The following is a 10,225-nucleotide window of genomic DNA, read 5'->3' as shown; positions in this document are numbered from 1 at the left end:
CTTGCGCTTCATCCGACCTCATGAGGCCGGATGAAGCGCAAGTGCGCGAAATAGCCGGTTATTGCCTCTGAGCGCACACAAGTCATGTTTTCCTCTGATCCAGTGGTCATTTCCACATAGGAACGCGAGTTGCCGAACCCAGTGGCGAGTGCAGATTATCTTTTTTATCTTCCCACATATGTTATCTTTTTCTTTGAATATGTTGTAAAAACTGGACCTAAGGCCCATTTAGTCTCTTTAATATTCCTCATTCATAATGAAGAGTTAGATCGATCCTTCATCACTGAGTTTTCATGTAAATTCTTAATATATGTTGGAGAAGCTGTAAAACATTTTGAAGTGTAAAGCGCCCCACAGTATGGGTGTAGAGAATCACTGGATTGGAGCCACACCCCGCCGCAGGCCCAGTTGGCATCAGTTTGATGGAGCCTATAAATAGTGCTTGTAAATCGGTTTGCTGCTGTGAAAAGAAGCTGAAATATTTTGTAGAGTTTGTAAATTCAGCAGAGTTGGCTTCATCTGTGTGAACTATGTATAGCGTGACACCTAATCTATATTCCGAGTATTCATAGGGACAGGAAAACAATTACTGTCTGTGAGCTGAAGCCCACATGTGGTGTTTATCCGTACTGCATCCTGGAGTCCCCACTGTGCCGCCATGTATAGAGCCTGTTGTATCAAGCGATCGCTCTGACCCTCTGTTACCTGCTGACGGCGCTTTCTAAATAACCCTTTCCCCACCAGTACTTTGTATATCTTCAGAACAGAATCTTACTTTCTCCGAATGCATGTGAACAAACTAGTGGTAGAATGTCCTCTATACTGATCCTTCATGATGCTCTGGATGACTTGGATTGGGGGGCAAGGAAAAGGAAGTAGCTATTGGTTTCATTGCTCATATAGGGTGGACTAATCACTTGGGCACTGACCATGGGCATTTTGGGGTTGTGTGGGAAAACTGCAATAAAGCTGGAGAGTAACTTTTACCATTAAAATTCTCCTCTTGCCATCGGTCTCCGTTGGGCCTGGGTATACATTAGGCTGTGCTGGGGGTTCCTCTATAGTGATGTAATGATCTGCAGCATTATTGGATGCTGGGGTCATCAGCAAGTAAACAGCATCATAGAGGTCCAGTTTATATACAATCCCGTTAGGTGTTAGCAGCCCCGGGTGGAGACACTTCAGGGCTGTTAAGAACCTATAGCATATCCTGGTTATTATGAGTCACAAGAGCGTCGGACCCTGTTTGGGGGGTATTTTTTTTATTTACACTGTTCCATATAGGCACTGTAGCTTGGTATAGCTTTGCCAGAGCCAGAGGCATTTTGGCACCCCCTGGCAGTCAGCACCTGGGATTCATGCCCCAATTGCTCCCCCATATAACTACATTCCTACTTTTGATGAAACTGGCAACATTTCTTGGGGCTTTGGCTGGCACAGCGTGGGCACAGGCTATTTCTTATATTGACCCTGTGAAGAGACTAATGATAAGTCAGCTACAATGTGCGGTTCTGAATATGAAGGAGTGAAGGAGTTGTACCTATACGTTTACAAATCTTAACCTGACAGGCACAGAACTGTTGCCTTTGTTTTTCGGAGTCCATGCGTTGCAGTTTATTGCAGCTGCCTCATCCCTCAGAGTTGCCGTCATTCCCATTGAACCGCTATTCTCCTGCCTGTTGTTTCAGCTCAGTAAGCGGCTGCTCCTTTAAGTGATCAGTAGACGTCTGTACACACCACACAGGCTCGGCAGACAATGCAGCCGGTGAACTTGGACAAAGAATTGGTACGAGGAAATAATGAAGCCGTTCCAATGCCATGCTGCGAACAGCCCACATTGCTACATAAAAGAGGCTTGTTAGCACATTAAGGCTTCGTCTTAGCAGGGGGCATTCCCAAATTATGTGCGGGCAGACATGCACAACTACAATAAACCAGCAAACAGTGCGTGAAGACGAAATTGCTTCATTGATCTCCAGCAAAACGCAGAGTTTGTGCACTTGTCTCCGAATAATATAGACCCAGCATCAGCCGTCTGTCAGGATAGTGTGGGCAACTTCATAGGGATCGAGGTTAATGGCTACTGAAAGAAACAGCTGCCTGATACAACACATGTCTTTAACAGTTTCCTTTTTGCGCTGTCATGTTTGGCCTTTGCTCAGCCTCTACCTTTTGGGTGAAATGCTGATGCTATATGTTATATCACATGGGAATGTGTGGATCAGTATGGGAATGTGTGGATGCTATATGGGGGTTGAATGATGAAGGTTGTATTGGTGACTGGGGTTCTTCCACCAGATGGAGGCACAGAGCATTTAAAGGGGTATTCAGGGCAAAAACATTTTATCCCCTATCCAAAGGATAGAGGATAAGATGTCTGATCACGGGGGCCGCTGCTAACACCCCCTGCGACCTCCCTGTAGGACCCGCATTCTATGCGGGGACTGCTTCTCTAGTTTCGGAAACCTCCTGGTTTCCGGGACTGGGGACATGAAGTCACACTTGCCCCCTCTATTCATGTCTATGGGAGGGGGCATGACTGCCGTCACGCCCCCTCCCATAGACATGAATGGAGGGGGCGTGGCATGATGTCATGTCCCCAGTCCCGGAAACCTGGAGGTTTCCGAAACTGCAGATACAGCACCTGCATAGAATGCGGGTGCTACAGGGAGATCACGGGGGTCTCAGCAGTGGGCCCCCAGCGATCAGACATCTTAACCCCTATCCTTTGGATAGGAGATAAAATATTTTTGCCCATAATACCCCTTTAACAGCAGACTTTAATGGGGCTGGTACATGTTTCTAAATAAATCCAAATTCTGCATCTTTCTTTCCCTCTCTGCTTTCTCGTTTGGAGGTATTTTTGTGCGCTTAATGCACCTGTAGGTGTTTGTTTGCATTTTGTACAAACCTCCACTTTTTCTAATTGGTATTTTGAGCCTACATAGGGGAAGGGACTCTATAGGTTAATATGCTATAGGCTGTAAAGTTAGTGCAGTTCATCATATAGTGTCTGTACCTATGTTTCAAGGTTGTCTCACAATTGTTACGTGATATTTGGCCCAATGTTTATTTTTAACAGCATACAAAATGAGTGTTTTCTCAGGTTTTCCCAGGTTGCAGTGCAGCCCAAGACATTACATCACTAGTCAGGTGTTCAGAGGGAGCCTGTCTGTGCTTCAATGGGTAAAGCGACTGATGGGTGGGAGGGACATCATTGTACTTTTGCAACATTTGGAGGCACCCTGGCCAGAAAACACTGGAAAGGAAAGGATCACCGGTATGTTTCTGGGGGTGGGGTGGCTGATGTGTGGGAGGGAGAAAAATGTCCTCACAGTTACAAACAATGAATTATAGGATTTTGTAGTTTGAGGTAACAAACTGAAACAGGAAATAGCCATTTTACAAAAAGATAGCCTCAGTGTTATCCATGTAAGCCCTAAGACAAGCACAGATCCTTCCTAAGCATGTCCATTACTGTATGGCAGGTACGTTCTAAAATCACCTTATGGTGGAGAACCCCTTTAAGTCAGTGGGAAATAAACCCACAGCAGATCCACAGCATAGGTTAACATGCTGATTTTTTCAGCAGCATGTGGATGAGATTGTTTCCCCACTGTTTCTGTAGATGCTTAAAGGGGTACTCCGGTGAAAACCTTTTTTCTTTTAAATCAACTGGTGGCAGAAAGTTATACATATTTGTAAATTACTTCTATTAAAAAATCTTAATCCTTCCAGTACTTATTAGCTGCTGAATGCTACAGAGGAAATTCCTTTCTTTTTGGAACACTGATGACATCACGAGCACAGTGCTCTCTGCTGACATCTCTGTCCATTTTAGCAACCGTGCATAGCAGATGTATGCTAAGGGCAGCATGGTGGCTCAGTGGTTAGCACTGCTGCCTTGCAGTGCTGTTGACTTGGGTTCAAATCCCACTAAGGACAACAATAAATAAAGAGTTCTTATTATTATAATAACGTCAGCAGAGAGAACTGTGCTCGTGATGTCATCAGAGAGCATTCCAAGAAGAAAAGAATTTCCTCTGTAGTATTCAGCAGCTAATAAGTACAGGAAGGATTAAGATTTTTTTAATAGAAGTAATTTACAAATATGTTTAACTTTCTGCCACCAGTTGATTGAAAAGAAAAAATGTTTTCACCAGAGTACCCCCTTTAAGAATTTTACACAGAAATTCCATATGGACAATCTGCAGATTATTCGCCACGTGTAGCCACTATAAACAAATGTTGGGCTTGGCCCAGTGTCATCATAGAAAGAAAAAGACGATTGTGAAAAAAGGCTTTCCTGCTCTTTATATCCTCGGTGTCTGAGCCCAAAGACTCTGGATGAGGATGGTACATAAGCCTGTGATATCCATAGAGGGCTATATTGTCACTCAGTGCGACTATAAGACTATAATATAGAGAATATAAAGCTGTAATTTCGCTATAGGACTATAATATCACCATGGGACCATAAAATAAGTATATGACTATAATATACACCAGTGTATCTCCAGAGGACCATAATGTTACCTAAAGACTATAGTATTACGAGGAAACAGGTCTGATCATCATACGGCTGTGAAATCACTATAGGGCTATAACATGAGTAAATGACTGTAATATTGTGGAAGTATAACAAGTCTCCCCCCAGTTTATAGAATCTAAAGGCTAAGGCCTCATTTACAGCATGACAAAAAACACTGCGATTTTGCACAGATTCGGCAGATTGCAGTAATGTGTCTGAGGTCCCATAGTTGTTCGGGCTGCACAGAGGACCTGGACCAGCACAGTAAGACTTACACTATAGCCGCGAGGACCTTCCTGATGATGTCCTTACAGATACAGAGCATGAGGAGCCGGTAATACAGTGGTCCCTCAAGTTACAATATTAATTGGTTCCGGGACCACCATTGTATGTTGAAACCATTGTATGTTGAGACCAGAACTCTATGGAAACCTGGTAATTGGTTCTAAAGGCACCAAAATGTCATCCAAAAAATAGGAAAAAGTGAGGATTAAAGAAAAATAGGTAGATAACTAATATAGATAAAGCAAGAACGTATATATAAAAGTAATAAAGATCTGCTGGGAGCTGTAATCAATGTCTTTGTCAGTGTTTCCCAAGCAGGGAGCCTCCAGCTGTTGCAAAACTACAACTCCCAGCATGCCCGGACAGCCAAAGGCTGTCCGGGCATGCTGGGAGTTGTAGTTTTGCAACAGCTGGGGGCACCCTGCTTGGGAAACACTGGTCTATGTAGAGGACAGGAGCTTCTTTGGGGTCCTGTACAGTACGCAGTGTCCTAAAAAAGTAACAAGGAGCCGCCCTTACTTGGTGTCCAAAAGAGCAGCTAATCCTGGCCCAGGTAAAGAGTACAGAACATGTAATTCCTCCCTGTACTGTAGGGGGGCGCTATTAGACACCAGGCAGTGCATTAGCTTCAGTAGCACAGGAGTTTTACCAGTGAATGCCCATTCTGATTGGTCAGTTCATTGACATGTTTCACAGATCTGGACTGTCCATAGCATTGTATGTTGAGTCTGGTTTCAACTTACATTGGTCCAGAAAAGACCATTGTATGTAGAAACTATTGTATGTTGAGGCCATTGTGAGTTGAGGGATCACTGTAATGGAAAACATGGAGGGAGAGGGCTGTGAGGAAGGTGAGGCATGAGAAACTGTCTATGAGGGGTCATATGGAGCAGTGTATGTGAGACAAGGGGCCTTATGGAGGAATATACTTGAGTGATAGCTATAGGGAGCAGTATATGTGAGGGAGACAAGGGTTTTTGTGATTGGTTGGCGTCCCAGTGGTCAGACCTCCAACTGATCGGATACCTACGGTATTCCTGATCCCATGGGCAGGTGATTGTTTAAAGGGGCACACGGCCCCTAGACATATTATCCTCTATCCCCTTAGGGGGTAACATGTATAGGGGTGGAGTATCCCTTTAAGTCTTGGTATAACTTCTTTAATGTTGTGGTCTGGGACCTATAATTTTCTATTTTAAAACACAAAGAGAAAAAGAAACACAGCCGCACATCCACAATTTGTATTTTGATCTACATGCTTCTCAGCATTAATTCAAACACTAGCGGGTTGTTAGTATACATTTTGATCAAAAAGTACAAGCCCACTCGCCACGTCAAGGCCACCTATTTAAAGTGGGTCCCTAACGCAACATTGGCGTAGCGTCGGGCGGCGGCCACCACCACCGCAACACCATGCCCACAGGGGAAGCGACGCAGTGGCCAGGCAGCCCCACTGCTGCCTGACCAATCCCCACACCACCACACAGACAAAGCACCACAGTAACAATGACCGCCGCAGTGCAAGCACACCAATGTGAATACCTACCAAGTGCTCCCTGCCAGAGGGCTAGGAGAGTGCCAGAAGGAAACCCTTATGTAGTCTCCTGCATAACCAAGTAGATCAAAATACAAATGGTGGATGTGCGGTTGTGTTTCTCTATTTGTGTTGTACATTTGTAGGCTCTCCCTTCTTCCATGGCCAGCACTCCACTTCACCCATTCGGCCCAGGCATTTTTAATTAGCAGCAGACTGCATAAGGGTTTCCTCCAAACATTCTCCCAGCCCTCTGGCAGGGAGCACATGGTAGGTTTCACACTGGGGTGGTTCTCTGTGGCGGCCATTGTTTCTGTGGTGCTTTGTCTGAGGGGTGGTGCGGCCCAGAGCCAGGGGCTTGGTTGGGCAGTGGGGCTGCCTTGCTACTGGGTCATTCCCCCTGTGGGCATGGGGTCTTGGAGGCAGTGGTCACCACCCGGTGCTACGCCAGTATGCAGTTAGGGACCCACTTTGACTAGGTGGCCATGATGTGGCGAGTGCGCTTGTACTTTTTGATCAAAATGTATAATAACAACCTGTTAGTTTTTTTAATTATGCTGAGAAGCAAGTAGATCAAACTACAAATGGTGGATGCGCGGCTGTGTTTCTCTTTTTGTGTTGTATCTATCCTTTTCTAGTTACCCCCTGCTGTGATCTCTATCCCTGTACTCAGGCTCTATTGTATCCAGAGTATGGTATATGGAGATATAGGGCAGTGCTGTAAGTACAGTTTTGGTGCCAGATGGGGCATCAGCAGACACAATAATAGTAGAAAAGTGCACCAAATTCACACATTTAGTAATGAAAAATATACCTTTATTATTTGCAATTTTAAAATGACAACATTTAAAGAATCAGCAGCACTCAGAAGAAAAAAGAACACGTGAGACCATAGAAGTAATAAGCATATGGTACTAAATAGCCACCACACACCATATATATATATATATATATATATATATATATATATATATATATACCTATATGGAATTCTTTAAACCCAGTACACTAATGTAAACAAAAGGACATATACAGTAGTATGGCACTGAAATGTCAATTGCCTGGTGCCCAGAACAGTGATAGAGGGACAGTGGATGCAAACTATAGCAGAAATTACAAAGGAAAACTGTCCATACACCCAGCCACCTGACATAGTGCCATACTTACATGGCTCCCTGAGGAAGTGAGTGAGTGAAACGACGTAGGGGTTGGCTCCTAACTTCATGTAAGTATGGCACTATGTCAGGTGGCTGGATGTATGGACAGTTTTCCTTTCCTTAGATCCCATAAGAGGCAAAAAAATGCAGGTGGACAAGTGTGTTCTGCACCGTGACACCACAGCACCGTCCCAGTATGGGACAGCAACATGACTACAGGGCTTGTGAAAGATTAGCTCTGTAGAGCCAAGCAAATAGTGTAAAACAGCTGTCAAAGACAGTGACACAGAAATATTTTCAGCACAAAACAAAAATACAGCCTTCACACTCAGGAAACAAATAAAAAATAAATACCGTAATGCCTGTCAAAGCGCTAACTGTACATAAATGATCCCTGGGTATACAGGTGATTTCCTGCCAGTTACACGATTAAAGGAGAAATGCAGCACAAAACTTTTGACTTCCTCTGTGTCCGTGCTGCAAAAACTTAAAAAAATAACTTAAACTCACCTTCCTACGTTCCCTACATGGCCTAGGCTGAGCACACTGTCATGTAAGGAGCTCGGGCCCCGCCTTCTCCCTGCTGCCTGGGCTCCTTACATGACAGTGCTCTTAGCCCATCACCGGTCAAGGCGGGACATCGCTGCGGCTGGGGATACGCTGACTGCAGTGTGATGTTCCAAGCCTGAGAAGCAGGGAGCCGAGCAGCAGCGGAGGACCGACAAAACGGGTGCACGTAGGAAGGTGAGTTAAAGTTAGTTTTTTTTTGTTTTTGTAGCCTGGGCACAGAGAAAGTTAAAAGTTTTGCGCCGCATTTCTCCTTATAATCGTTGACCTCAAAACGTCACTATTGAAGTGTTCCACAATAAGCTAGCAGACCTCAGTCTTTCACTTTCCCAGCAGAGACCAAGTTTCCTCTCAACCTCAGAAGACTGACAACTGAGTTACACTTTATTGTAAGCCCAGTAACAAGCTGTCTTCATCACCTGTGCTGATCTGGTCCAAACAAAAAAAATCTAGACTGGCCATAAAGGGAATGGCAGGCCGCAGGCCCCATCACCAACCTGCCTTCATGCCCAAAAACAAACCTTACCAAAGGTTTTGAAGCTATGGTCTGTTAGGGATTTCAAAGTTATTCCTGGATTTCTCATATTTCACACATCTCTCACTGGATGAGATATCCGCCTCCTGAAACCTAATAAATACGAATAACAGGTACCTTGAAGAAATACGGCAATCTCCAGCCACATTTTCTGTAACTATGTGATATTGAACTATAGTACGATTATAAAGCCCCTGTAGTACCAACTGTAATATGACTATAAGACTATAAAGGGAACATAGGTAATATTAGGTTACAATTATCCTATAGTTATAGTATAGGACAGTAATATGACTACGGTGCCATAATAAACATTTTAAAGGGGTATTCCAGGAAAAATCTTTTTTTTTATATATCAACTGGTTCCAGAAAGTTAAACAGATTTGTAAATGACTTCTATTAAAAATCTTAATCCTTTCAGTACTTATGAGCTTCTGAAGTTAAGGTTGTTCTTTTCTGTCTAAGTGCTCTCTGATGACACGTGTCTTGGGAACCGCCCAGTTTAGAAGCAAATTCCTATAGCAAACCTCTTCTAAACTGGGCGGTTCCCGAGACACGTGTCATCAGAGATTACTTAGACAGAAAAGAACAACCTAAACTTCAGAAGCTCATAAGTACTGAAAGGATTACGATTTTTTTAATAGAAGTTATTTACAAATCTGTTTAACTTTCTGGAGCCAGTTGATAGATAGATATATATATATATATATATATATATATATATATATATATATATATATATATATTAATAAAAAAGTTTTTTCCTGGATAACCCCTTTAAGCTGGTTTGTCAGTCCAGAACTATGATAGCACTATATGCCTATACATTGAGGAGTAATCTCCTTGTCATTCTTCATTTTTTTCCCCGTGTTGATGGCACAGAGTAATTTCCTAATCAATCTGCATCGTCTGAGCACATACACAGAATAACTATCGCCTTAAATATCCACCACTTTGTTTAAATCCATTCAGCAATGCTGTGCAATGTTCCATGTATACAGTGATTTCTGCCACTTCTTGTAATATTGTCAAAATAAATCTCTGCGGCTAAAACAGCGTGAGACGGAGATGTGAATGATCGGGATGAAAACAGCACGCCTTATGCAGAATATTTAAAGACAATATGCTTCTCTTATTTTAGGATGCGCACATTGTGCACTCCTCCTGCTTCCCGGATGAGACCTCGTGCTGAGCCATTATATCTGACACTCGGCATCGCCGGCGTCAACATCTGGAGATAAGGTGAAGTTCTGAAAGGGTTTATGTAGTTCAGAAAAGGCCCAAATGGAGTACCGTATTTTTCGCTGTATAAGACGCACTTTTTCTTCCCCAAAACTGGGGGGGGAAAGTCGATGCGTCTTATATGGCAAATACACCCCTATCGCGGCGGTCCCTGCGGCCATCAACGGCCGGGATCCGCGGCTAATACAGGACATCACCGATCGCGGTGATGCCCTGTATTAACCCTTCAGACGCGGCAATCAAAGCTGACCGCCGCGTCTGAAGGGAAAGTGACACTAACCCGGCTGTTCAGTCGGGCTGTTCGGGACCGCCGCGATTTCACCGCGGCGGTCCCGAACAGCCCGACTGAATAGCTGGGTTAGTGCTTACAGGAC

General features: G+C 43.9%; 1 long non-coding RNA gene across 1 annotated transcript in view; it reads left to right on the top strand.

Annotated features, from left to right (window-relative positions):
* Window positions 1-9,745: 9,745 nt before the first annotated feature.
* LOC130294494 (uncharacterized) overlaps window positions 9,746-10,225 on the top strand; it is a 221,478-nt gene continuing 220,998 nt past the window's right edge. The window contains exon 1 of the long non-coding RNA XR_008848517.1: window positions 9,746-9,851. This is a non-coding gene — a long non-coding RNA (uncharacterized LOC130294494). The remainder of the gene's footprint in view (window positions 9,852-10,225) is intronic.

Source organism: Hyla sarda, chromosome 10 (genome assembly GCF_029499605.1).
Source record: "Hyla sarda isolate aHylSar1 chromosome 10, aHylSar1.hap1, whole genome shotgun sequence".
Taxonomy (NCBI): domain Eukaryota; kingdom Metazoa; phylum Chordata; class Amphibia; order Anura; family Hylidae; genus Hyla; species Hyla sarda.
Note: the sequence above shows the minus strand (reverse complement) of the source record. Positions and strands in the feature narration are given on the sequence as shown.